The sequence below is a fragment of the Thermobia domestica genome, chromosome 8 (genome assembly GCF_964235325.1).
Source record: "Thermobia domestica chromosome 8, izTheDome1.hap1.1, whole genome shotgun sequence".
NCBI lineage: Eukaryota > Metazoa > Arthropoda > Insecta > Zygentoma > Lepismatidae > Thermobia > Thermobia domestica.
Window position 1 is genome coordinate 231,574,371 of NC_137461.1, and position 25,336 is coordinate 231,599,706.

The 25,336-nt window shown below is 34.5% G+C and overlaps 1 long non-coding RNA gene across 1 annotated transcript in view; it reads right to left on the bottom strand.

The window, feature by feature from the left end:
• Window positions 1-25,336, bottom strand: part of LOC145693487 (uncharacterized) — a 467,427-nt gene that overhangs the window by 58,532 nt on the left and 383,559 nt on the right. The window contains exon 2 of the long non-coding RNA XR_014132795.1: window positions 16,859-16,969. This is a non-coding gene — a long non-coding RNA (uncharacterized LOC145693487). The remainder of the gene's footprint in view (window positions 1-16,858; window positions 16,970-25,336) is intronic.

The window sequence follows — 25,336 nt, forward strand, 5'->3', positions numbered from 1 at the left end:
CATATTCGAATATATATATATCAATTCAAATGCTCCTCTACTATTAAAAGTATGTTTTTTCCCAAAATTAAACTTTTTTTTTTTTTTTTTGTAATTTTCGTATATTAAGGGGGCAGACTACTAAATATTTTTGAAAAGCTAACAAATTTTCTTTTGCCCGATTTTCGTAAGTGAAAAGAGATAATCAAAGTCTTCAAAGTTTGAAAACTGAAATCGGGGAATTAAAGAAAAATAATAGTGAAAGGGAAAAAGAGCTAGGGAAATCTTTGGATCTCGCGCACGAAAAACTTGATGAGACCATGGTGACAATCAAAAAGCAATGCGAGAAAATAAGTGAGTGTACTAAAGTAATAGAACAGTTGAAAGATGAAAATTTGCAGCTTAAAAAACAACTAAAAGATACTCAAAGTGAAGTAGAAGAACTTGAACAATACGGTAGACGAAATGTAATTGAAATATACGGTATACCGGAAAAGCAGAATGAAGACACGTATGAAATTGTAAAGCATATTGGTAGGGTATTAGATGTAGATATTAAGCGTGAATCAATTGATGTATGTCATAGGCTTAAAAAACTCCCTCATCAAACAGCTGGAGGTATTATTGTCAAGTTTATAAGAAGGGAAGATAAAGATAAATTCCTTGCGAGGAGAAAAGTAAAACGTAACTTGAATATAAATCAACTGGGTTATATGAGCGAAGGTATAGTTTATATTAATCAAAGTCTAACTACCTATCGTAAAAAGATTTTTGGACATGCTAGGAAAGTGAAACAGGAAAAGAATTATGTTTATTTATGGGTTGACAATATTGGGCGAATTCTTCTGAGAAAAAATCAAGGGGGTCCTGTAATTCAATTAAAAACTATGGAAGATGTTGTAACATTGTCGTAAGCCATGGAACTGAGAAAATCTTTGAACATATGTTAAAGTCATGTATACGGATAAGATAAATAAATTAAATATATATTATCAAAATGTTAGGGGTTTAAGAGCGAAAACTTATGATTTATATTTAAGTACTATAGAGTGTGAATTTGATGTAATTATTATGACAGAAACTTGGCTTCAAAGTGACATTATTGATTCTGAAATATTTCACAGTAATTATAAAATATTTAGAAAAGATAGGGTAGGCAAAAGAGGTGGTGGAGTACTTATAGCAGTTAAAAATCATTTCGTTACAACCAATATAAAAATAGAAAATGATCTTGAGAACTTATGTGTTAAGGTCAATGCATATGGCAAAACTCTTTATATAGTAACTATATATATTACGCCTGGTTCACTTTTAAGCCATTATTCAGATTTTTATAAAATATTTGAAGAAAATTGTTCTTTAACGGAAAATAATATCTTGGTAGCTGGTGACTTTAATATGCCATTAATTAGTGGTACGGATTATGATATTTTGAATGGGGATATGTACTGTAGATCTTTTGCTAATTTTATAAGTTTACATAATATGTTATCTTTAAATAATATAAAAAACTGTAATTCTAGAACATTAGATTTAGTCATTAGTAATATTGGAAATGATGTTTTCGTACAAAGATGCCAATTACCACTTATAAAAGAAGACTTGCATCATCCTGCACTAGAAATAATTATTCCATTCAGGGATCATGGCCGTATGCTGAAAAATGAAGTAAACTTTATTTTCAATTTTCATAAAGCTGATTTTTTAAGAATGTATCAATTAATTCGAGATAAAGATTGGACTATCTTAAGACAATTTGACAACATCGAAGATGCAACAGAAACTTTTTATAAGATAATGCGTGAAATAATTACTAATACAGTACCTAAGAAACGAGAATGTAGTGTAAAAAAGTATCCATGTTGGTTTACTAAAGAGATAATCAGTATGTTAAAATTAAAGGAGTATTATAGAAAACATATGAAAGGTTCTGCATATAATAGTGATATGTATAAAATAATGAGAAGGGATTCAAAGAAAATGATACGTAAAGCGTATGAATACTATGTTAAAGAAAGTGAGAAGGGAATTAAAGAAAATATAAGGTCATTTTGGTCTTTTATAAAAGGTAAAAGAAATAGCAGTAATTCTAGTAATAATGTTATGACGTTAAATGGTACTGTATTGGATACAAACAAGCAAGTAGCTGACGGTTTCGCAAATTATTTCCGATAGGTATATGATAAAAATGTAGCATCATATAATTGCTCTGACCCAATGCAAATGGAAGTAAGTAATACTTTGATAATGAATAAAATCTCGGATGAGGAATATAAAAGAGCCACTAAAAAATTAAAACCCAAGAAAGCATGTGGACCGGACGGAATTCCTCCATATCTGATAAAAGCATGTTCAGAAATTTTACATGAGCCATTGATTACATTATTTAACTTAGTGCTTAAAACACAAACATTTCCCAATATTTGGAAAACAACTAGGGTATCGCCAATTTTTAAAAGTGGAGATAATAGCAAAGTAGAAAATTATCGACCAATAGCCATAGTTTGTGCACCGGTGAAACTTCTTGAACAAATATTATATGATCGTATTTTCAATCACATAAAAAGCTACATTTGTGAAAATCAACATGGACTCTATCCTGGTCGCTCAACAGTAACAAATTTACTTAATTTTACCCAATTTGTTCACGAGGTTATTCATAATCGTAATCGTGTAGATGTAATATATATTGATTTTGCAAAGGCCTTTGACATGATTAACCATGACATACTTCTTACAAAACTTTCAATCTTAGGATTTTCATCAGAGTTACTCAAATTATTTATATCATACTTGAGTCAAAGAAAACAATATGTAAGTTTTCAACAATCAAAATCATTTTGCTATAATATGAATTCCGGGGTACCACAAGGCTCAAACTTGGGGCCCTTATTATTCCTACTCTTTATAAATGATCTGCCAAGGTATGTTAAGAACTCAAAATGCATATTGTATGCAGATGATGTTAAGTTGTATAAAGAAATACAAACGAATTCTGATATATTAAAACTGCAAGAAGATTTAAATAACATATATATAATACATGGAGTATAATAAATAAATTAAATTTTAACATTAAAAAATGTAAGTTTATGATATTTACAAAACAAAGAACTGTAGCTGAAATTCTGCCATATTCAATAGGAAATCAATATCTGGAGCGTATATTTACGTATAGGGACTTGGGAGTTACATTTAGCAGCGAAATGTCATTTAATAAACACATTTCATTGATTACACAAGATGCCTTCAAGCAATTGGGGTTTGTAATCAGAAGCACTAAACTGTTTACAAACGTAAATGTCATTGGAACTCTTTTTAAAATTCTAGTACTGCCAAAATTGGAATATGCGTCAGTGATCTGGGAAGCTAAATGTAAGACTCAAGAAAATCAGATAGAAGCAATACAAAAAAGATTCCTAAGGTACTTATATTATAAGAAAACAGGACAGTCTGCTCTGGTAAATAAAATATCTTACTCTAATTTGTTAAGTGAATTTAATTATATTAAACTTTCTGCTAGATGTATCATTGCACAAGAAATATGTCTACACAAAATAGTAAATGGCATATTTGATAATAGTGAATTTTTACAATACATTAAATTTAATATCAGTGACAGAACGTTAAGAACAAGAAATCTGTTGTGGTATAAAACATCCAAAACAAATACATACAAAAATTCACCATTGGTCAGAATGTGTAAGCTGTATAATAATATAGCACAAAGTGTAGAAGAATTTGACCTTAATCTTAACCAGCAAGTGTTTATAAAATTAATCAAAAATAAATTTTTACTGAATAATAGTTCAGGATAAAATAATATAGGTGTAATTATGTACTTTATATATGTATTGATGTCTTCTTGCTTTCAAGTATATGTGCGTGTACTTATATGTGTATGTATTCATATAAAACCTATATACTTGTAGGGTATGTACTTCAATATGTGTACCTGGAAATATTCAGAAGCATAAACCATAACTGTTGTTTATAGCGATATCTATTATCTAATTTTGTGTATCTGAGAAAAATGTTTCTTGCCATTTTTGAGTTTTTGTGTGTGTATTTTTTTTGGTATTTTTATTTTCATTTTTCTTTTTAATGCTATCTTTTTTCTTTTTTAATTTTTATCACTTACTAATCTAGTAATTGTTCCTTTAATGTATGTAATAGATTGTAAGAGCCTTCTGTAAATGGAGATTTTTTCTCTGTTGAAGGTAAATAAATAAATAAATAAATAAATAATGAAATGTAACTTACCACAATAATAGATAATGTTATTCTACATCCGAAAATAGGAATCGGAAGGATGATCAGTGTTGCCATCCATAGAAATTACAGTGTGTCCAAAATTTGAATTACCCAAAAATCTAGGTTAAGGCAGCGACTAGAAAAATGAACTCAACGGTAGTTGATTACTTATCATATTGTCTTGGCTCCTTGTTTACTACTTTTTAAATAATGTTTGTATTTATTTTGTAATAACTTATTTTTTTGTAATAACTTCTGTAAGTTATTACAAAATAAATACAAACATTATTTACAAAGTAGTAAACAAGGAACCAAGACAATATGATAAGTAATCAACTACCGTTGAGTTCATTTTTCTAGTCACTGCCTTAACCTAGATTTTTGGGTAATTCAAATTTTGAACACACTGTAATTTCTATGGATGGCAACACTGATCATCCTTCCGATTCCTATTTTCGGATGTAGAATAACATTATCTATTATTGTGGTAAGTTGCATTTCATTATCTCTTTTCACTTACGAAAATCGGGCAAAAGAAAATTGTTAGCTTTTCAAAAATATTTAGTAGTCTGCCCCCTTAATGGCACTGAATACCTGAGCTATTTTTGTATTTTAGTTCATTGGTTTATATGGGAAAGTATTTTTCCTTTTTGTTTATTTAAAATACATAGGAATTTTAATGTTTCAAGTTCACTGATTTGTTCTTCAAATGTAGTTAAATATTTATTTCTTTGTCAAAATTACGGTCGGCTCAAAGATTTTGGCAGCCTTAGGCGAGAAATGTTTTGGCGCCCTTGTTATAATTCGGCGTTTCTGCGATATTTCGGGCCTGATTTAGTGATATTACCCTTTTTATTTAGCTAAATGGCCTTTACATAAACAAAAAATATCCTCGTGACCTAAACATAAATTAATGGCATTTTGATTTCGATCATTTACGCGTTGAAACTTGCTTCATTCTGTGACAGGTGGCTTTTACGTTACATAGCTTGTAATTATCGTTCGCTTTATTAATGTTCCAAATTCCGCAAATGAATAAATAAATAAATAAATAAAAATTTTAAAAAATAGAAGGAAAAAGCATACGCCGCGCCGCGCCGTGACGAACCTAAAATTTGCCTCCTTATGCGGCTGCCTATTTTACCTATATATGGACGATCCGGCCCTGGTCAAAATACATTTGTTTCTAGCTAACTTATCATTATTCAAATTGAATTTGAATTATAAATATTAATATTATACATCGGAGTATTCAATTTTCATGTACGGGGGCGCGGTGGCTCAGTGGTAGAGCGTTCACTTCCGGTGCTTGGGGTCCCTGGTTCGATCCCAGCTCGCGCTGTGTGGACCTTGTGGTGGACAAACACCGTGCTCGTGGGTTTTCTCGGGGTTCTCCCGTTTCCTCCCACTTTCTTCATTCCACCATTTCACTCATCTCTCATCATCACCGTCTCCTTTAGCTTAACCGGCATAACCGTGGGACGTAAAACTTAAAGATTTCATTTCATTACATTTCAATTTTCATGAAGAAAGTAGCATTTACAATTATTTCTGAGGAGAAATCAGTAAAGTAAAAACGTAAAAATTTCAAAGAAAACATAAAAATACTCTTTCACATAAATTCTGAACTATAAGCATGGATGCTCAAATACTCGACACCGTTAGCATGTTTGAAAGAAATGTTGAAGGCTTATCAGAAATTGATACATAAATCAACAAGTAGAAATTATAATGGGGAAAGGGAGGCACTTTGGCTGACTGATAGGGAACTTACATCTGCGATGCCTCGTTCGTTTCTCAGCCATATAACTTTGTAGTGACAACATCATACCCGTGGGGTTTCTCGGAGCACTCCCCTTTCCTCCCATTTTCTCATTCCACCAATTCTTCTATCATTATTCACTTGCTTTAATCATCGTCTTTCTTAGCCTAAAACGCATACGCGTGGGACCTTATACTGGACGGTTTCATTTCAATTTATAAGTAGAATAGATATAGACAGAGGAAGATAAATTAAGGTTCCTTACACATATCCTGTCTCTCACGAACTTTCATTGAAGTGAGGCTCACATATGAAAGACGGTATTTCAGTCACCAAATAGAAGAATTATATCTGTGTGGGTTGCAAGAAATGATATTGCAAAGATGTTAGTTGCGTCTCTGTTTGCACGAACTGTGTGCCTGCTAGGAATATGTGTGTCACAGTTAGCAGTGTGTGCCTAATTATTAGGAATATGTGTCACTCTAAGGAACACGTGTCTTATTGTTAGGGGAAATTAGGCAACAGTAATATTTTTCACATATAATGCATAAATGGACCAAAATAAGAATGAGTAACATACGTTTCAACACAACAAAAATTAGTTTTTTTTTAATTTTCTCAAAAAATACGCATCAGAATTTATCCATACGTATTATTATTATTTTGATCAGCTCCATGTGATTTCTTGATTGGGATTAGTGTCATCTTTGGATAACATTGCACTTAAAGAAAAAGTGAAGTTTGAAGGTTAATCATGTTTTTCGACCATATCTCATTCAGCATACTGTAAATGAAATATTTCAGTGTTTAACGTCCCGCGGTTATACCCCTTAGGCTAAGGGAGACGAATGATTAAGACAAGTCAATGATGATGGTGGAATGAAACTCTGAGAGACAACGGAAGTACCCCGAGAAAACCTTCCGACACGATGTTGTCCACCACAAACTTACTTGGCCGGGGATTGAACCAGGGGCCTAACACACTACAGTTTAGCGCTCTACCACTGAGCCACTACTATATACTGTCATTTTGCAAGTGCGTTAATCAAAAAGGTTGATTAATGCAAATTTCAGTACCAGTTTTATCTTAATGCGTGGCATGGTTATCGTATTGCATCCATTTTAAGTTTACAAAGGGATTGGTTTCTCGAATTTCTCTAGAATTACACATTGGATTTTATATACACACGCATGTCATTTTGATAAGCTCAACAACATGTATCGATTAGTATATGTCTCATCATTATCTATCGATTAGTATTAAGCTTGACAACATTACTAATCGATATGCGTTGAGCTTCAGACATATACAGTACTAATCGATTAACAACATCTATCGATTGGTATAACGATTAGTAATGTAACGTTTAATATATGTCTCATCTTTAGACATATTTCCTCTTTAAACGCTACTACATGAATTATAGATTTTCTTATGGAAACTGAATAGAAAACTACCAGAGTATTGAAAAACTTGAGGAAAAGCTGCGAGGGGACGAAAAGTTAACGCTAAAAGGACAATGAAACTAATACTGTTAAAACTCGAATAACTAATTACTCGGAAATTTGAATAGTAGATTCTTCGAATAGTTGAATACAATTCACTCGAATAATTACTCGAGTTGGGTTGAGTTTAACGTCCCTATCAGCACCGTCTCTATATGAGATGGGACCTACTGATTAACATGGAATCCGAACGACATGAGTTCCCGCTGGGTATCGAACCCGGGCCTCTCACGCCAAAGTCTCGTATGCTAACCGCTTTGCTACGAAGGAGTTTATTTGAATCTTAGAAACGAACATTCGATTATTAGACTATTCGATTACCAGCCAAAAAATGATTCGAATTCGATCGATGACTTAATTACAACAGCACTAATCGAAACAAAGCAATCTCTTTTAATGTAACACTACAAGGACACGAAGTACTTTCCCACTACATGATTTAACAAAATTTCATGCACATTATTTCTTAGCTGTTTGATCATTGTACCCTTAACAAACTTAGGTAACGTCTGATAATGGTTCTTGATGCATATACCTTTGTTATTCCTTTCCAAACTTTTAGGAACATAAAATTTGACAGTTTTGGAACATGCCTAATTTGTTACGAAAATGTATGAATTATGAGTTAGTCATTTAAGGTTGTAGCTCAAAATGTTCCAGGAATTAACAAAAGTAGTGCTTCTCCCGACCGTGAACAAGCATTCCTGTTGCATTTATAGTGTAACGTTTATTCTGTACGTCTTACACTAATTAAGAAGAAAGTTATAAGAAAATTCATCCAATTTTATAATATAAACTAGCCTTGGGCTAGCTGAGGCTCCACTCCCAGACCCCCAAGTCTGCTCTGCCTACGGCCTCGCATTTCTTATCTATCGGCCTTTGCATCAACAGTGAATTTTGTGAACTTGCTCTTCATATTTCTTGAATCTGCCCACCCGGGGGCTTCGCCCAAACACACTGTTTTCTCGGCCTAGGGCCTCGTACCTCTTCAACCAACAATTATATCGTTTCTTTTCCTATTTCAACTATCTAAAAGATAAGATTTTGTATCCCAAGAAAACGCCCATTTAAATAGCATAGGAATTTCTTCACCCTCCTTTAGACCCCTAAAAATTAAAAATAATCAATTTTGGCAATCTTCCTGTCGGTTAGTCCTGGAAGGCTCCAACCATGCTAAATTTCATCATTCTAATATTGCCAAAAGTGCCTAAACATTTTGAGACGTCCCATATAAATAACATGGGAAAGATTTTTCAGTTCCCCATAAAACCACCCTACGGTTGGAAATGTTTATTTCTGATGATTTACTTAGGTAACACTAACGAAAACGTATAGCCATACCAAATTTCAAGTTTTTATTCCAATTCTAAGTACCTAAAACATGAGATTATAATTCAAAAAAGGCCCATTTAAATAACATGGGGAAATTCTTCATCTGCTCTTTAGACCCCCTAAAAATTAAAAATATTCACCTTTGCCAATTTCTCTGTAGGTTTGTCCCAAAAAGCTACAATCATGAGAAATTTAATCATTGTAGCCCTACAGGAAGTGCTCAATAATTTGGGGGTGTAAAAGATGTTCCACATAAGTAACATGGGGAAGATTTTTCAGTTCCCTATGAAACCACTCTAAATTTGGAGTTTTTTTTAATTTTTACTGATTTACTTAGATAGCACTAATTAACAAATTTAAACTTTTTGTTTGTTACATGAGAAAAATCACCTGATCTTAAAGGAACTTTTTGCGCTGAATTCGAATATGCACTCGGTTTCTCTCCATCACGTACAGTTTTCCCGTAACAGAGGGATTTTCGGGAAATTCCCTCAAAAATTTCCCTTTTTCAGATATTTTATTCCCCTAGCTCCTGTCCCCTTACATATAGCAAGATCTTGGGGTGTAAAATAAACGAAAAGGGAAATTTTTGAGGGATTTTCCCGAAAATCCCCCTGTTACGGGAAAATCGTACGTGATGGAGAAAAACCGAGTGCATATTCGAATTCAGCGCAAAAAGTTCCTTTAAGAACAGGTATTTTCTTTTATGTAACAAAACCTTTGTTAACTAGTGTAGTCGTAACGAAAACGTACAAGCATACAGAATTTCAAGTTTTAATTCCAATTCTAAGTATCTAAAACATGGGATTATAATCCAAAAAAAGACCCATTTAAATAACATAGGGAAATTCTTCATCTCCTCTTTAGACTCCCTAAAATTAAAAATATTCACTGTTGGCAATTTTCCTGTGGGTTAGTTCCGGGAAGCTACAATCATGCCAAATTTAATCATTGTAGCCCTACAGGAAGTGCTCAATAATTTGTCAGCTCATGTAGTTTTATATATAGTTAAGATATTTTCTTATTACGTTATTTTATTATTTAGATGATATTTTCATACATGTACGCGATCGCTCGAGCAGGATAGCGATTTGGTAATAAGTAATGAGATTTGAACTATTAAATAAGCTTTACAGATGTACCAATACGAGAGAAAAGGAACAGTCCTAGGTAAGATACATTTTTCCTACACACACAAGGATGAGTATTACCATATTCTGGTGGGGCGAAATCAGCACTATATGCCGGATGTGGCATCAGTTTGATGATACAAGTTCCTCAATTTTCTGTTGTGTTTTACCGAGCCGAGGGTGATTTTGCGTTATCCTGTTGTGGCTGGGTACGCTTTCGGTTAACCAATGCAGGATGTCTTTTACGTAGTACAGCATACATCTGCCCCAACTGTTCATAATAAAGATGGTATGATGGTATGATTGATAGTATGACCATTATGAATGAACTTGAAGTGAATTAGCTCTTCGTAGCTTCACAGCACAGAAGAGGATCTTATGCTTGAAACAGCCCTGTTTGACGACTGGTTCTGGAAATTACCTTTGATTAACCACTGTTTTTGCACATTCGGATTTCGGAAAAGCACCCACTATTTGTCCCGAACACGTACTTCACGCGGATTTTACAACAGTTGTCGGCACACGTCCATTTTACTCAGGGCCTGAGCTGGGGTTAACTCATGTGGTACAGTGTGCCAGCTCCTGATGGTTTGCTTCAGTTCGTGAAGATGACACACTACAGTAAACTAGGACATACCGCGTTGGTTTGACAATCGTCTTGTGCTAGTGGATGGATTTTTCTCAGTGGCGTGATACAACCTTAGAATCTGTTATCCTCGGGTGGTCGCTTTTCACGCTACTAGTGTCAATTTGACCTTGTATTTACGGTCGATTACGGCATATATAGGCATATATTTCACTTGTTAAGGATTTGTTCTAATTGTGTATGTGTCGATTTTAACGCAATATTTTCCCTTAAAAACTGTTTAACCCAATAGTTGCGCAATAAATGGATGAGTAAATGCCCAATGACTGCCTTTCATGCTGTTGCACTTACACGCTTTACACCGTGTATGTGTTTTTTTCTTCTTCTGTTTCCTGTTACTTTCTTCATTCCATTATTATCATTTAGTGTCTCTATTATTTTCGGTGCATAATCGTGGGACGTTAAAGTAAAAAAAAAACACGCTTTGAATGTTTAATTATAAATTTCACATCTTTCATCTATAAATTCATGTTGAAGCAGTCTAGATCATGCAGTGGATATACCAACAAGTGAGATCTTGAGAATTCATTTATGTTAGTATAACAACATTTCACTAGAACAAATTAATTTCGGAGATCTCCAAAATGTCGCTATACTTGTATTTTACTGTACTATCTCATGTACTATTGTTTCATTCTGCACTACAAAGGACTGTTGGCTAAACTGTATTTATTGGTTATAGGAATACGAAATGGATATATACATATATATATATATATATATATATATATATATATATATATATATATATATATAGAGAGAGAGAGAGAGAGAGAGAGAGAGGGAAGTTAAAAAATATTGGTGTAACATTCGGTGTAGCTAGTTGAATAATTGAGAGCCATATGTCTCACACCGACATAATGTTTGGTTGCACGAACATATGTGCAAGAGTTACTCCAATTTCCCTGCGACCAAACCGCAGCACAATCAATCATTTTGGTTTGTGATGTGCTCAGGATTGATGTGACAGTCAGTCATCTAATGAACCCCGCATGGTTCGAAATTGTATCGCAACTACACACACATACATACACATGTATATATGACTATAAATGAAGGTCTTTGGGGAAATAGCGGAACGGTTACAATCATGTATATGTTAATTAAGCTTCACGTCTCATGAAGCGAGAAAAATACTATTAATAAGCTTTGTCTGCTGTTTATAATAATATGTGTTTCACAAAAATCGATATAGAATCATTTGCAATTTAGTTAATGCAACAAATGAGTTAATATTGCGGAATCATTAATTATATAAATGACTATCTCAAATGCCCCTTTTTTGTACGGGAAGTACAAGTATATGGTATTATTATTTCCTTTAAAAATGATCCACTTTTCCCTTCTCTTATAATATACATTGCAGTCAAATTGAAATGATAAAACCCCAGGTTGACCTGTTCAAATGTTCATTTCAAACTTGAAGCGGTTGCTCGTTTTTAGCCATTTGATAAATACAAAATTGGAAATTGAGATATTTTAGAAATTACCTCCTCATTCTATAGAAGATTCTACGGAGTTCTAATCGTTTCTTTAAAAAATCCAAAATGTTCTACAGAATTCAATTCGACCAACCTTGGACTTAAATGTCATGGAGAATGTTACAATTAGCTTAGCGACCCCGAAAATTATGGATTTGACTCTTATTTCAATCCTTTTGGGACATTTTATTTTTCAGCTTTCTTACCCCCAATGCCGATGGGGATAAACTTGAGCTTGAGCAACATCGGGTGTATCACTATTCATTTCAGCAACTACGAAATACTATGAATTCAACATTAATATAGGTCGTTTTCGATTATTTATACAAGTCACTCTCTTCCCAGCCTCACCTCTAAGAGTTTTAGGGAAGTCTTATCCTCACAATATTTTCTTCGCAACGTAATTCATATTTTTATCAAGTTTGGTTGAAATTGCTCGAGGCGTTTCAGAGTTCCTTATATATATATAGAGAGAGAGAGCATAAAATATAATAGAAGATATATATATATATATATATATATATATATATATATATATATATATATATAAGAAGATATACATAAAAGATAAGTCATTATACCTTATACTGTTATTAGAAACAAATCAAATTAATGTAATGTTAATAATGCTTCAGCCACTCCGCACAATAACTCTAGAAGGAAAGCGAATTTTTGAATTATGTTTTTGCAATAGAGCGATAGAGCTATTATTTCGTTAATGCAATAAATCTTTTAAGATCTTAATGAGTAACAGTGACTTTAACGGAGGCAATCCATATTCTATATGTACAAACCCACACGAAAGAAAGCGATTTTTAAAATTATATTTTCCATAGATATGTAGAGCGATTATCTCTGTCAAGTTTGTTAATATAGTCAAATCCGTTAATATTTTAACATACAACGGTGTCTGTTACTAAACTCTATAACTCTTGAACGAAAGTGATTCTTTAAATTTTTTTTTATTAAAATAGATAGCTAAAGCGATTAACTCAGTTCGTTACTAGAGGCAATCAGTTAATACGATAACGGGTAACACCATCCGTCACATTATTACATAAACCTTGGACGAAAGCTGGCAACAGATAGCTGGAATAATTATCTCGGGTGAGTTCGTTCAATTCCTTAACTTGTTTCCCGGATGTTAGTTTCTCATGACTTTCTTTACCTTTTTTTTTTTTTTTTTTTTTTTTTTTTTAGCAAAGTTTATTGTATTGTATTGTCATATCCGACAAGCAAACGTTTGGAATGGGGCATTTTTCTACTTTGATTGTATTTAGTTTGTCAAACTAAGTGCTCTCGCAAATTTATGCAACTCTACCGTCATTGGTTTGACAGAAAAAATGAATTTAAAACTTCCCATGTATGTACATATATACGAGGGTTTTTCAGAGAATAATCTCTGATCGGTTAAAAAAGCAAACACCAAAGTAAATAAGAAGAATTTATTATATACATCTAAAAACTACTTCTTTGCTCTATTTTTCAACATGGTTTCCATAAACATTCAAACATTTATCCTATCTCTGTACTAACTCAGAAGATCCATCAGCATAAAAATCTCCCGCCTGTGCCTTGAGCCAGCCTGTGACCAAAGTGCTATCGTCTTATTAGCCTTAGTTTCATAATTGCGTATGATTAGCCTTAGTTTTACAAGTCCGTCTTATTAGTTTTAGTTTTATAAATCCCCTCTATTATTCTTACATTTATAAATCCGTCTTATTAGCTTTAGTTTTATAAATTTGTCCTATTATTCTTAGTTTTATGAATCCTTCTTATTAGCCTTAAATTTATAAATCCGTCTTATTAACCTCAGTTTTATAAATCCGTCTTATTAGCCTTAGTTTTACAAATCCGTCTTATTAGCCTTAGTTTTATAATTGCGTATGATTAGCCTTAGTTTTATAAGTCCGTCTTATTAGTGTTAGTTTTATAAATCCCCCTATTATTCTTACTTTTATAAATCCGTCTTATTAGCTTTAGTTTTATAAATTTATCCTATTATTCTTAGTTTTATGAATCCGTCTTATTAGCCTTAGTTTTATAAATCCGTCTTATTAACCTCAGTTTTATAAATCCCTCTTATTAGCCTTAGTTTTACAAATCCGTCTTATTAGCCTTAGTTTTACAAATCTGTCTTATTAGCCTTAGTTTTATAATTTGCATATAAGATAGTGCACACGTTTTTCCTATTTTAGTATGAATTTTATTTGTGTTCAAACGCCCAAATATCAGGTTAAGACTTCTTATCCTTGTTTTCATTAGTAATGTATAAAAGAAAACTAAATATATATGTAAAGAACTTTTAAAATTGCAAAATAAATTGACGTAGTAGAAAATTTTGCATGAGCAAAAGGAAATGGAAGATAGAGCACTGGTAGTCCTTTCCGCAGTCTAGTCTCTGGAAGTGGCGGAAACGCGCACCATATTGCTGAGTAGTATAAATTACACCGCTAGGAGGCACTGGAATAGGAAACACGAGAGCAACGAAAACAAAAAAATGACTCCCACAGAGACCATAACCCACGACAGGGTCAGATGCAGAGGCTACGTTTTACAAGAGATTCCAACGGGTGTGTTGTGTGCCACTTCATCAGACCCAATAATACAATGAAAGCGCGACGGAATTACACTCGTTTGTCCATTTTTTTTATTTGCACTTTCTGTTTTAAATTTTTGTTACTTATATTGTGCAGCATTAACCTACCTTATGTTTATTTTGTTTCCAAGAGGACACAGTAGGAGAAGACTAGTTCTACAATATTGTTGGCTTATCTACGCGACAAATTCGTATTAATGTTCCAAACAAAATGAGAAGAATTTCTCTAATTGCAGATACGTTATGCGAAGTGGACATAAATTTTTAGGATATTACTCGTAATTTTATAAGAAATAAGGCACTTCTACTAAATGTATGCTTATTCAAAAACTAAATCCGATGTTGTGAATTAAACTCGTTTATACTAATGCACTAATGAAACTTTAAACAAATATTACTGTATCAGTTTAGGTACAATCAGCGACAAAAGTTTTTTTCTGTTTGATAAACTTTATTTTGGGGAAATGGTGGTATGGCTGGAACGTACAGAAAAGTACATTCTTTTAAAATTTACTAAAAAGTTTACTCAAATTGTCCTTTAATTACGAAGTCATTTATGAAACTAATTTCATCAAATGGAAACAACTTTTGTCGCTGACTGTACAAGTTCTGAAATCAATCTCGGTATCAAGGATATTATAAAATAGAGGATCTGCCCATACAAGAAAATCTTGAAGCCATACGTCGCAGCTTCGCCACTCCTATTCTGCCCACTCCGCACCACTAATATCGCAATGTTTCGAGCCAACAATCATGGCGGAAACGAGAGTAACCAATCAGACGTGCCGGCTCAGATGATGCTCAGTTGTTTTTTTGGCTTCATTGAGTTCATATGATGAAGATACGTATGGGCAGATCCTCTATTTTATAACATCCTTGCTCGGTATGCTATAATTGGAAAATAATTTTCGTGGACACTGAATTGGGAGCAGTTGCTTTGTAGAATGAACAACATGTTTGATGTTTATATTCGGAGGCTTTTCCATGTAGACTATCTTGAAATTTCAAATGTACTGGAAAGCAGCGCTTCCATAGCCCCCTGGGCAAGACTTACTTTATTTATATTTGTATGTCAGTTTGTTCAGTTACGTTTCCTTGACAGTGTTACGTGTTTTCTCAATATGTAATAGAAATGTTATAATCAAAATAAAGTAATAAATATAATTATAAACTTAATGTACTTCCTTGTATATATGCATATCAAATTCTTTAATTGTAATTTTCATTGTATAAAATGTATCCTCATTACGAATAAAATAATTAATCAATCCAAGAGTTGTTGGGTATCAGTCTAATCATTTTATTAGACAATCTAAGAGGACCAGAACTGTGAAAAAGGTATTTAGGGAAGAAACGTGGATAGGAAGAACGAGATGGGAGGGTTTGGCCCAACGCCAAACGTGGACGGCAGCTGGAAAGAATTTGATTTTGAGTTTAGTGTCTCTTTCAGCAGCGAAGCTATACGAGAAGTGGGTTTACAGCTTAACATTGCATCCGAACCGCACGAGCCTCCACCGGGAATCGAACCCAGGTCTCGCACGCCAAAGGCGCGTACGCCAACAGGTTAGCTACGAGAGAGCTCTACAGCCGGAGACGAAAAGAAAAGGAACAAGAGGAAGAAGAAAGTAAAACAAACCATAAAGAAAAGGATAAAGTACGAATTTAGTAATACTTATAACAATAATTAAAACAGTAAGCAATAAAAAGGATATATATATATATATATATATATATATATATATATATATATATATATATATATATATATATATAAATTTTGAAAATATGTTGTATTTTTAAGTTTGATAAATGTAGTTGGTGCAAAGAAAAACGCAAAAACGAAAAAAGGTAGGATAATTGTTATGATATTAAGATAAAAGATCTATCAAGGAACAAACAGTGTGCAAAGTTTCAAATTTGTGTTAAGTATTATATGAGAAATAGAGAAATCCATCGCTACTTCTTCACATATTCCCTGTATAAATGTATTCATATATTTGCAGATGCAAGAAAAAATATTATAATAAGTAACTTCTCGAAATGATAGTACATTTTATGATGGCAGTGTGAACAGTAACTGGAAATAAGACAACTGAGCTTTGAGCTTTTGTTTGTAATAAGACAAGAAAGAAAATATTATTATCATTGAAAATAAGAGAAAATACTTACTTCGGGTCAACACTGTGTGGACGCTAGCATGCTACCTTGCTGTCGCAAATCGTCTTCTCAATGACATTCGGCGGTCGACAGTACCTCCATATTACGGTCTGTCTACGGAGTCTGAAAAATAACAGAAAAGTGTTCATTAGACTCCACAATTTTACTGTTGTTGCATATTTCAATAAAGGATTATATATCTTGCAATACTTTATATTGTCAAGCTTTAGAATTCTGGTGTGTTGTGGAAAAATGACATCTATAATTAAAGTGTAATCTGCATAAACAGTCATCCAACCACGATAAGACAAGTACTACATATGTTCATGCAATATACGCTAATATTGTAGAAAAGGGAGATTGTCAAGGGGTACAATGTACATTCATGTCTATAGATATGTTGTTGTAGGAATATAATTTGATAACGATTTTGTCCGGTATTTTTTATAATGTTAGTACATGTATAATCGGCAAAGACATGAATGTGGTAAATTTCATGCCGAAAGAGCAGTGAAAAAGAATAATATAAACTAAAAAACTTTCTTCTTTATCATTTAGCAATATTTTGTTTTACTCATTCTAATTTTCGTGTTTATAATTCTTTTCCTATGAAATTTACTACAAATTTTTATACATTTCCTGATTATACACATAGTAACAATATTAAAATACCCTGCAAAATCATAATTAAATTATATTCCCACAACAAGACAGTTATAGATATGTGACAATCATTTTGGACATGACTGTACGTATTTGATGATGGACAGTTGTGTAACGTCAGTAGGTGATGAAGTTAGCTTACATTCAACCACTTCTCAAACTCTGTTTAATATTACTTTTGCCAACATACAACTTAAGATTTCGTGCCAGATTATGCAACTAGAGTTATGACACAACAGCCTAAAGACATGTACAAGACAAAGATTTTTAATCAAAGCCAAATTCCTGACGCTTTCTCTGTTTGATTATTCGATTTTCTTCTGAGAAGGAAATCTGTTCCTTTTCAAGACGTATATTATTCTGTTATTGCATATGGCGGTACGTTTACCTATTATATAAGGTATGGACCACAATAGAGTTTCTGAGAAACTGCACAGTGGGGGGGCTTTGCTTTGAGGATGGTCGTTTTTTTAAAAAAATAAGTAAAATAAAAAGAAAAAAAGTATAAAAGAGTAGAAAGAGAGTCCTTCGGGTTACTCAAAGCTTTTAAGGTGTTGATTGAGCTTTTCCTCCTGGCTTCCATTGTTCCCGGCTCGTTTACTTTTGATTTCTCCATGGATACCTTCCTCCTTCATACGTCGCTCCTTTGTGATTTTTGCTTTCTTTCTTTCTTTCTTTCTTTCTCTTTCGCCCTGAACATTTTTTTCCCTTTTGGAACTGAGGGGAAAAGTTTGATCTCTGTGATCTCTCTTTCTCTTTCCTCTACGGCAGATCTCTCAGGAGAATAATCGCAGGATTTCAAGCCCCCCTCTCCACCCTTATTTGTTCCTCCCCTTGCCCTGCGGTTTCCGTGATCTGAAACAGGCTAAAATTCTCTTCTAAAACATTCTTATATTTCAGGCTATTGTTGTTGTTATACTATTCTATTATTCTTTGTGTCCTCGCTCTCTTTTACGTAATTCTTGTGAAAATGTAATTAATATTAATAATGGCTTGACCACACTATATTGCTTTGTTCTTTGAAGTCCTCTTAAATGTTCTCTCTGCATAGCATTTAAAATTTTGCGTGACAAATACACTAAAATTAGAAACTGTTAGGAAGTTAAACTATGTATATGCCATAATTGGACGGAAATGTTTCTTACGTTGAGAGCACATTTTAGGCAATAGTTGTTTGTTATGTTTTTGATATCAATGAAGTTTATTTTTGTGATCAGTTTTGACTGATGTATATAGTTCAGCTAGTCAGAGACTTGTAATTAATTTGTTTACACTTGAGATGTTACATTTATTAGAAATGTTTCGGTGGAACAGAAGGTATTTATTGAAAATAATTATTTGAAGAGCTTTGAAAACAAATTTAAACAGTTTATATATTAATGTATTTGTTAATGATATTGGTTCTAAAATGTTTAAGAAAATCACCCACGCAGAGTGGTGCAAGAAGGATTGTTTGTGTCTGGATTTTTGAAATAAAAGCACTTGTGTGGAGCAGGATTGTAATTATAGAGCAAGTGATGACAAGATTTGTAAACGAGAGACCTCGCTGATTGCAATTTTGTTTGACAGATACCAATATATAAATTCGTAAGTGATATATAATTCGTAGTTTTTGTGCATAAAATAACACAAAACGTTTTATACGCTATTCGGGGTGTTTTATCATTTCACAGAAGTGCACAGTTTTAACGTACGAGGGCAATTCGTAAAAGAACCTCCGTTACGAGAAATGACCAGGAAAGGCGACGTCACTCCTGTGGCGCGATGCGTAGTAGCTCAGTAGGCAGTGAGCAGTGGAAGAATGTGGTTGTGTAGCAGTTCACTCCTCCGCTATAACAATTGAAAATGAACGTTCCAATAGAAAAATCCGCCAAATGTGAAGTTCGTCCGGTAATACGATTTCTGGGCGTGAAAAAACTTTCGGCAGCTGCCATTCATCGCGAACTCTGTGATATTTACGAACCAAACGTGGTGAGTGAAGTTTTGTAAGTGAATGGTGTTGCACGTTTGAAGATAGACGAACAAATGTGCACAATGCGGCAAGAAACGGACGCCCATCTGTAGTCAGCAACTAACTCGTGCAGACAATGGACTTGGCTGCACGTCTTCAGGCACATGAAACAGTGGCTTGCGTCGCACCGCTTCGACAATGACAATGAGCTTCACAATGCCGTAAGCGGGTGGCTTCATTTCTGTGTGGGAGATTTTTTTGCAGAAGGAATTTCAAACCTTGTAAAACATGTTGTACTTTTCTAATGTGTACAATAAGAGTTCTGCAACTGAGAGTGTATGTCATTGATAACCAAACGGCGGATTTTGTTTTCGAATTGACCTCGTATATAAATAAAAACAATGAATGCAACATTGTTTGACATTGAACTTCTCGTAGATTTTGCACCAGTTTTGACGATTTTTGATACATGAGTGGACCCTTGCCTAACTTAGAATTTTAGCATAATTACGGCAAGGGGGCAAGAAGGGAAGAGGATGGCCACATTGAAAATAATCAACAATGATCAATACTCGTGTTTAAGCCACAATTTTCGCAGTCGCTGAAATGAACATTGACATTCCCAATCCCTTTAAGTTCAAATTAATTTCCCATTCGTAACTGAACGAAGGAATCAATTCAAATACTTGTTATAAAGTTATTTTTCACGTGCGAAGAAATAGTATTTCAGCTAGCCTTGTATCATATGCAGGGTGTTTCAAAACAAACGTTTGGGATGTGATTCCTGACACTTGGATAAGACAAAAAGTATATACCAACCTGGGTGCACAAATGCTTCATTTCGGAGTTATAGGTTGCCGAAAATGTGAAAAAGTGAACTTTAGAGGTCCATAGCTCCAAAACTATGGGATCTATCGTAGTCGGGTCAAGACTTCACTTAGGAACTAATATGTACGCTATTCAATAATACATGTTTGAGAATCCTCCGGTACTCACGCAACAATTTTTATAGAGGGAGTTCGGCTACGGGCATATAATTTGAAGTATTCTCATATAATTTGAACTACCTCTATAAAAAATGTTGCGGAAATACCACAGGATTCTGAAACTTGGATACTTGGATAGGGCACATACTAGTTCCTAAGTGAAGTCCTGACCTGATTACGATAGTTCCAACAGCGTTGAAGCTATGGACCTTTAGAGTTCATTTTTTCATGTTTTCTGCAGCCTATAACTCCGAAAGGAATCATTTGTGCACCCAGGCTGTTCTACACTGTTTGTCTTATCTTGGTGTCAGGAGTCACCTCCCAAACCTCGTTGGTGTTGTTTTGAAACACCCTGTATACGCTTGTAAGTTATTTCGTGTCAATGCTACCCAGATATCTAATCTCATGATTCGTTCATTTATACTGACACGAGTTATGCAATGTATATAAATAGTTAGTGTTTAACATGAAGCAGGTGTGTATGTGTTCGCGACTACATGTGTGTAAAATCTTCTTCCCTCCTTGGAAAAAAATCCTGCGAATGGCTGTAAATTGGTGCTACCTTGTCTGCAACCATATGTATTGACTAGGGATGGTTAATTCCTGAATTCATACTTTCCGGAATCCGGAAAGTAAAGTCAGAAAAATTTTGAATTTCGAAAAAATCCAATTTCGGAAAAATTCCGGAATTCAGAAAAATTCGGATTTCGGAAAAATCCGAAATTTAGAAAGTTCCGATTTCGAAAAAAATCGGAAGTTTCTAAATTCCGGAGTTTTCCGAATTCCGGATTTTTCCAAAATTCGGAAAGTGAAATTTCCGATTCCAGATTTTCCGGAATCCGGATTCCGGAAAAGTTTTGACATCCCTAGTGTTGACCATTATTACCTGTGCACCACTGAAAACAGTTCGGCAATAATATTTTCTTTTCGCCTTTGTTTTAGGCGTATAAATGTATGATTTTCTTTGTGTATGGTTAGGCGGCCTGGGCATTGAATTTTAACTTTTAAGCCATATGTTTGTAATTGCATACACAACTATGAAACAAATGTGCAATATATTGTTTATATATGGAAAATCATACACGCGACGCTGCACGGGAGAGCTGTATGTATGAAATTCCATACATATGGCAGTCAACGTGTTAAGTGGGATAGACATTATGTTAGTAAAATATGTAATGACGTGTCACGACAGTACAACATATGCAGACTTTCTTTCAGATTTTAAAACTGTTAGAATGTTTGGTTAGAGTTACAATTTGTTACGTGTTTACGAAATTATCATATATTTCATACCTGGTAATAACTGCGTCTTTGAAATTTTAGGAAGTCCTCAAAAATTGTTAGAACAAATGAAAAACTGTTCTTCTTTGAAGAATTATAAAAATATGTAATTTCTTTAATAACATCAAGCTTGAATAAAGGATGCACCAGGATTTAGAGGGTTATTAAAGGTCAAAACCATTCTGTAAGTTTACAATTAGTAATAGAGGTTTTAGGTAAACCTTCCATTTTCCCAGTACGGAGGTTCTAATCTTCCATCTGGAATCGGTTAGCTACTTAACCACAAAGAGTCACCGCAGGCTATTTGTGTTCCTGGTCACCGGAGTTTTGAGTTCGGGCTGTTATTGGAGTTTCCCATTTCATCTCACTCTTTGCCTTCCAATAATTGTTTTAAAATCACCCATTTTCACATATCTTCCGTCTCCTTCAGCAACGTGGAAGGAAAGCACAGAGAAGGAAGCAGAACACAACTTATACTAAAGGGGAAGAAATTATAAATGCTATTTACTAATGATGGAAAGATTGACAATATTAGATAGTTACTACAACACGGCAGGAAATGGTAAGAAACGACCTATACTATAGAAGTTAGAGTCGTTTTGTTTAACAATGCGGGAAAGATTAGATACAAGATAGACAAGATACAAATTGAAAATATTTTGGATATTAAGAGAGGTCGATGACTTTTAGGACAGGGTATTCACGACATTTAAAATACAATATACCGAATATTATTAGGGTAGTCAAACATATGAGAAGAAATGTATTAGATTTGAATAGAGATTTATCGTAACATTTCTAAAATTATATTCTTGTGTTGTTAAGTAGTCTAATGTTAGTGTTGCGTATGTGCCTACCAATAACAGTTATTTTGATTTACAACCTTTTAATAAGAAACGCCCTACAGCAAAGTTACCAGACGGAATAATAAAAAAAAATGAGTTTCATATCATTTGAAAAAATATAGGGATCCTGTGGTATACGGACAAAATCTCGCGGCCGAAACATCGCCGCCCAAAATCTCGCCGGCCAAAACCTCGCGGGACAAAATCTCGCCGGGCCAAAACCTCGCGTGGCCAAAACCTCGCCGCCCAAAACCTCGCGGGACAAAATCTCGCCGGGTCAAAACCTCGCGTGGCCAAAACCTCGCCGCCCAAAACCTCGCGGGACAAAATCTCGCCGGGCCAAAACCTCGCGTGGCCAAAACCTCGCCGCCCAAAACCTCGCGTGGCCAAAACCTCGCCGCCCAAAACCTCGCGGGACAAAATCTCGCCGGGCCAAAACCTCGCCGCCCAAAATCTTGCCGTGCCAAAACCTCGCCGCGAATGAAACTTTTCTTTAAAATTTACCCAATGTGTTTCCTAATATGCAATTCCACATTACAAATAATAATAATAATAATAATAATAATAATAATAATAATAATAATAATAATAATAATAATAATAATAATAATAATAATAATAAAAATAATATACAAAACATCGTGTGTGTGGGCTTTCTCGGGTTATTCCCGTTTCCTCCCACTTTCTTTATTCGATCATTTCCTTCATCCTGGTCATCTACGTCTCCTTTAACCTATAGGATATAATCAAGGGACGTCGTAAAAACTCATATATTGTTTCATATTTTCATAAATATTATTAGATTTTTGTTAAAATTTTAAGTTTTTGGATGTTCCAAAGTTCACGAAACTAACCTCGTTAGTTGTCATTACTTTCCTTATGCAGACTTTCTTTCCCTATAACCAGTTTAAAAACATCCTGTCGCCCTACCTTCACATTGAAATCCTCTAATACAGAAATAGAATTTTCATATGGTATCGCGGGACTTGGTCAAATACCCGTGATACTTCTTCTGAAACAGCGTCTTTTATACCGTCATCCTTATCATCTGTTGGAACATTTACATTTTGGTCAGGCGAGATTTTGGGTATGGCGATATTTTGGGGCGCGAGGTTTTGGCCCGGCGAGATTTTGGCCCGCGAGGTTTTGGGTGGCGAGGTTTTGGCCAGGCGAGGTTTTGGCCCCGCGAGATTTTGGCCCGCGACGTTTTGGGAGGCGAGGTTTTGGCCAGGCGGGGTTTTGGCCCGGCGAGATTTTGTCCCGCGAGGTTTTGGGCGGCGAGGTTTTGGCCAGGCGAGGTTTCGGCCTGGCGAGATTTTGGGCCGCGAGGTTTTGGGAGGCGAGGTTTTGGCCAGGCGAGGTTTTGGTCCGCGAGGTTGTCGCCGCGAGGTTCTGGCCGCGAGGTTTTGTACCCAAACCGGATCCTGTATGCAATCCGAAAGTAACGGATATAGACGTATCATTTCCAGTTTCAATGTAGAAAGCGTAGAAGCTGTAAAAAATGAAATGAAATTTTTCAGCTACGTCCTATGCGTATGCCGTGCAGGATTGATAAGACAGTGAAGATGAGAATGAATGAAGCGGTGGAATTAAGGAAGTGAGAGGAAACAGAACTCGAGAACCTTCCTCACACACTGTTCACAACAAAGCCCACTTGGTGTGAGCTGGAACCGATCCAGGGACCTCCACACGTCATAAGTGAACACTCTATCACTGAGCCACCGCGACCTTCAATAGTTGTATAAATGTACGAGTTTTCTATGTTTGTTGAACTCAACGTGTGACGGATATACTCTAAATAAACAAACACAAATGAAAGCCAATCCCTTTCAGCATGCACGATGGGAAGAGGACGTTAAATTTAATGACTTTGAGAACATTGTATTGTACGGTACGTGAGATGAGGCATTACACACCAACTGACTGTACAGTAAATGCAGATTTCTTTTTAACAACGTTACCGTAAAATTCAGAATATATAGACGTCGTTAGACGAATAAGGAACAAAACGATCACGTTGATCTTTTATGAATATGTGGCATTTCAACGAGAAAGGTCAACCAACGTGACTTTCTAGAGACCATAATAATAAGAATTTCCGAGATACCACATGTGCAAGGCTAATGTTTCAAACATGGTGGCGCACGAAATGATACACTATTTCTTTCTTGAATAGGATTTTTACTTCTAAACGAAATGTGGCCCACTGAAAAGTTAATAAAAATGCAATAGTTCGAAGAATAACTACAACTAGTTGTCATGCCCAAGTCTTCGACGCGTTGTACACTATAGGCTTAAACCACGATTAATTAAAATTTATAATTGTTTACGTTTTATTGATTTATTTACTTTGAGCTTGCCTACTAATCACCCCAAACAAGTGACACACCCACGCGGGGGTTCATACAGGGTGTGAAGCTCTTCCCATTCAGCTGACGTACATGTGTGCACTTTCTTAATAAAACTATACCTTTTTAGCAGAGAAATGATGTAGCATAAAGATTTAATCTTACACTTCATCTATATTCTTTCTTTGCTTATATAAAAAGACAAACCAATCTAATTCTATAATTTAGGAGGCAGTACTTAAGAATTATCATCTTTTAGAATGTAGAATAATGCCAGTTAAACATTACCTAGTTTAGGGAGTATCTTCTAGTTTGGACCCTTCTCTTTGAAATTGGACCAATTCCAACAAAAATTCAAAATTCCAACAAAAATCTGCTCAGTACCATATTTTTTAGTGCAATTTTCATGGACT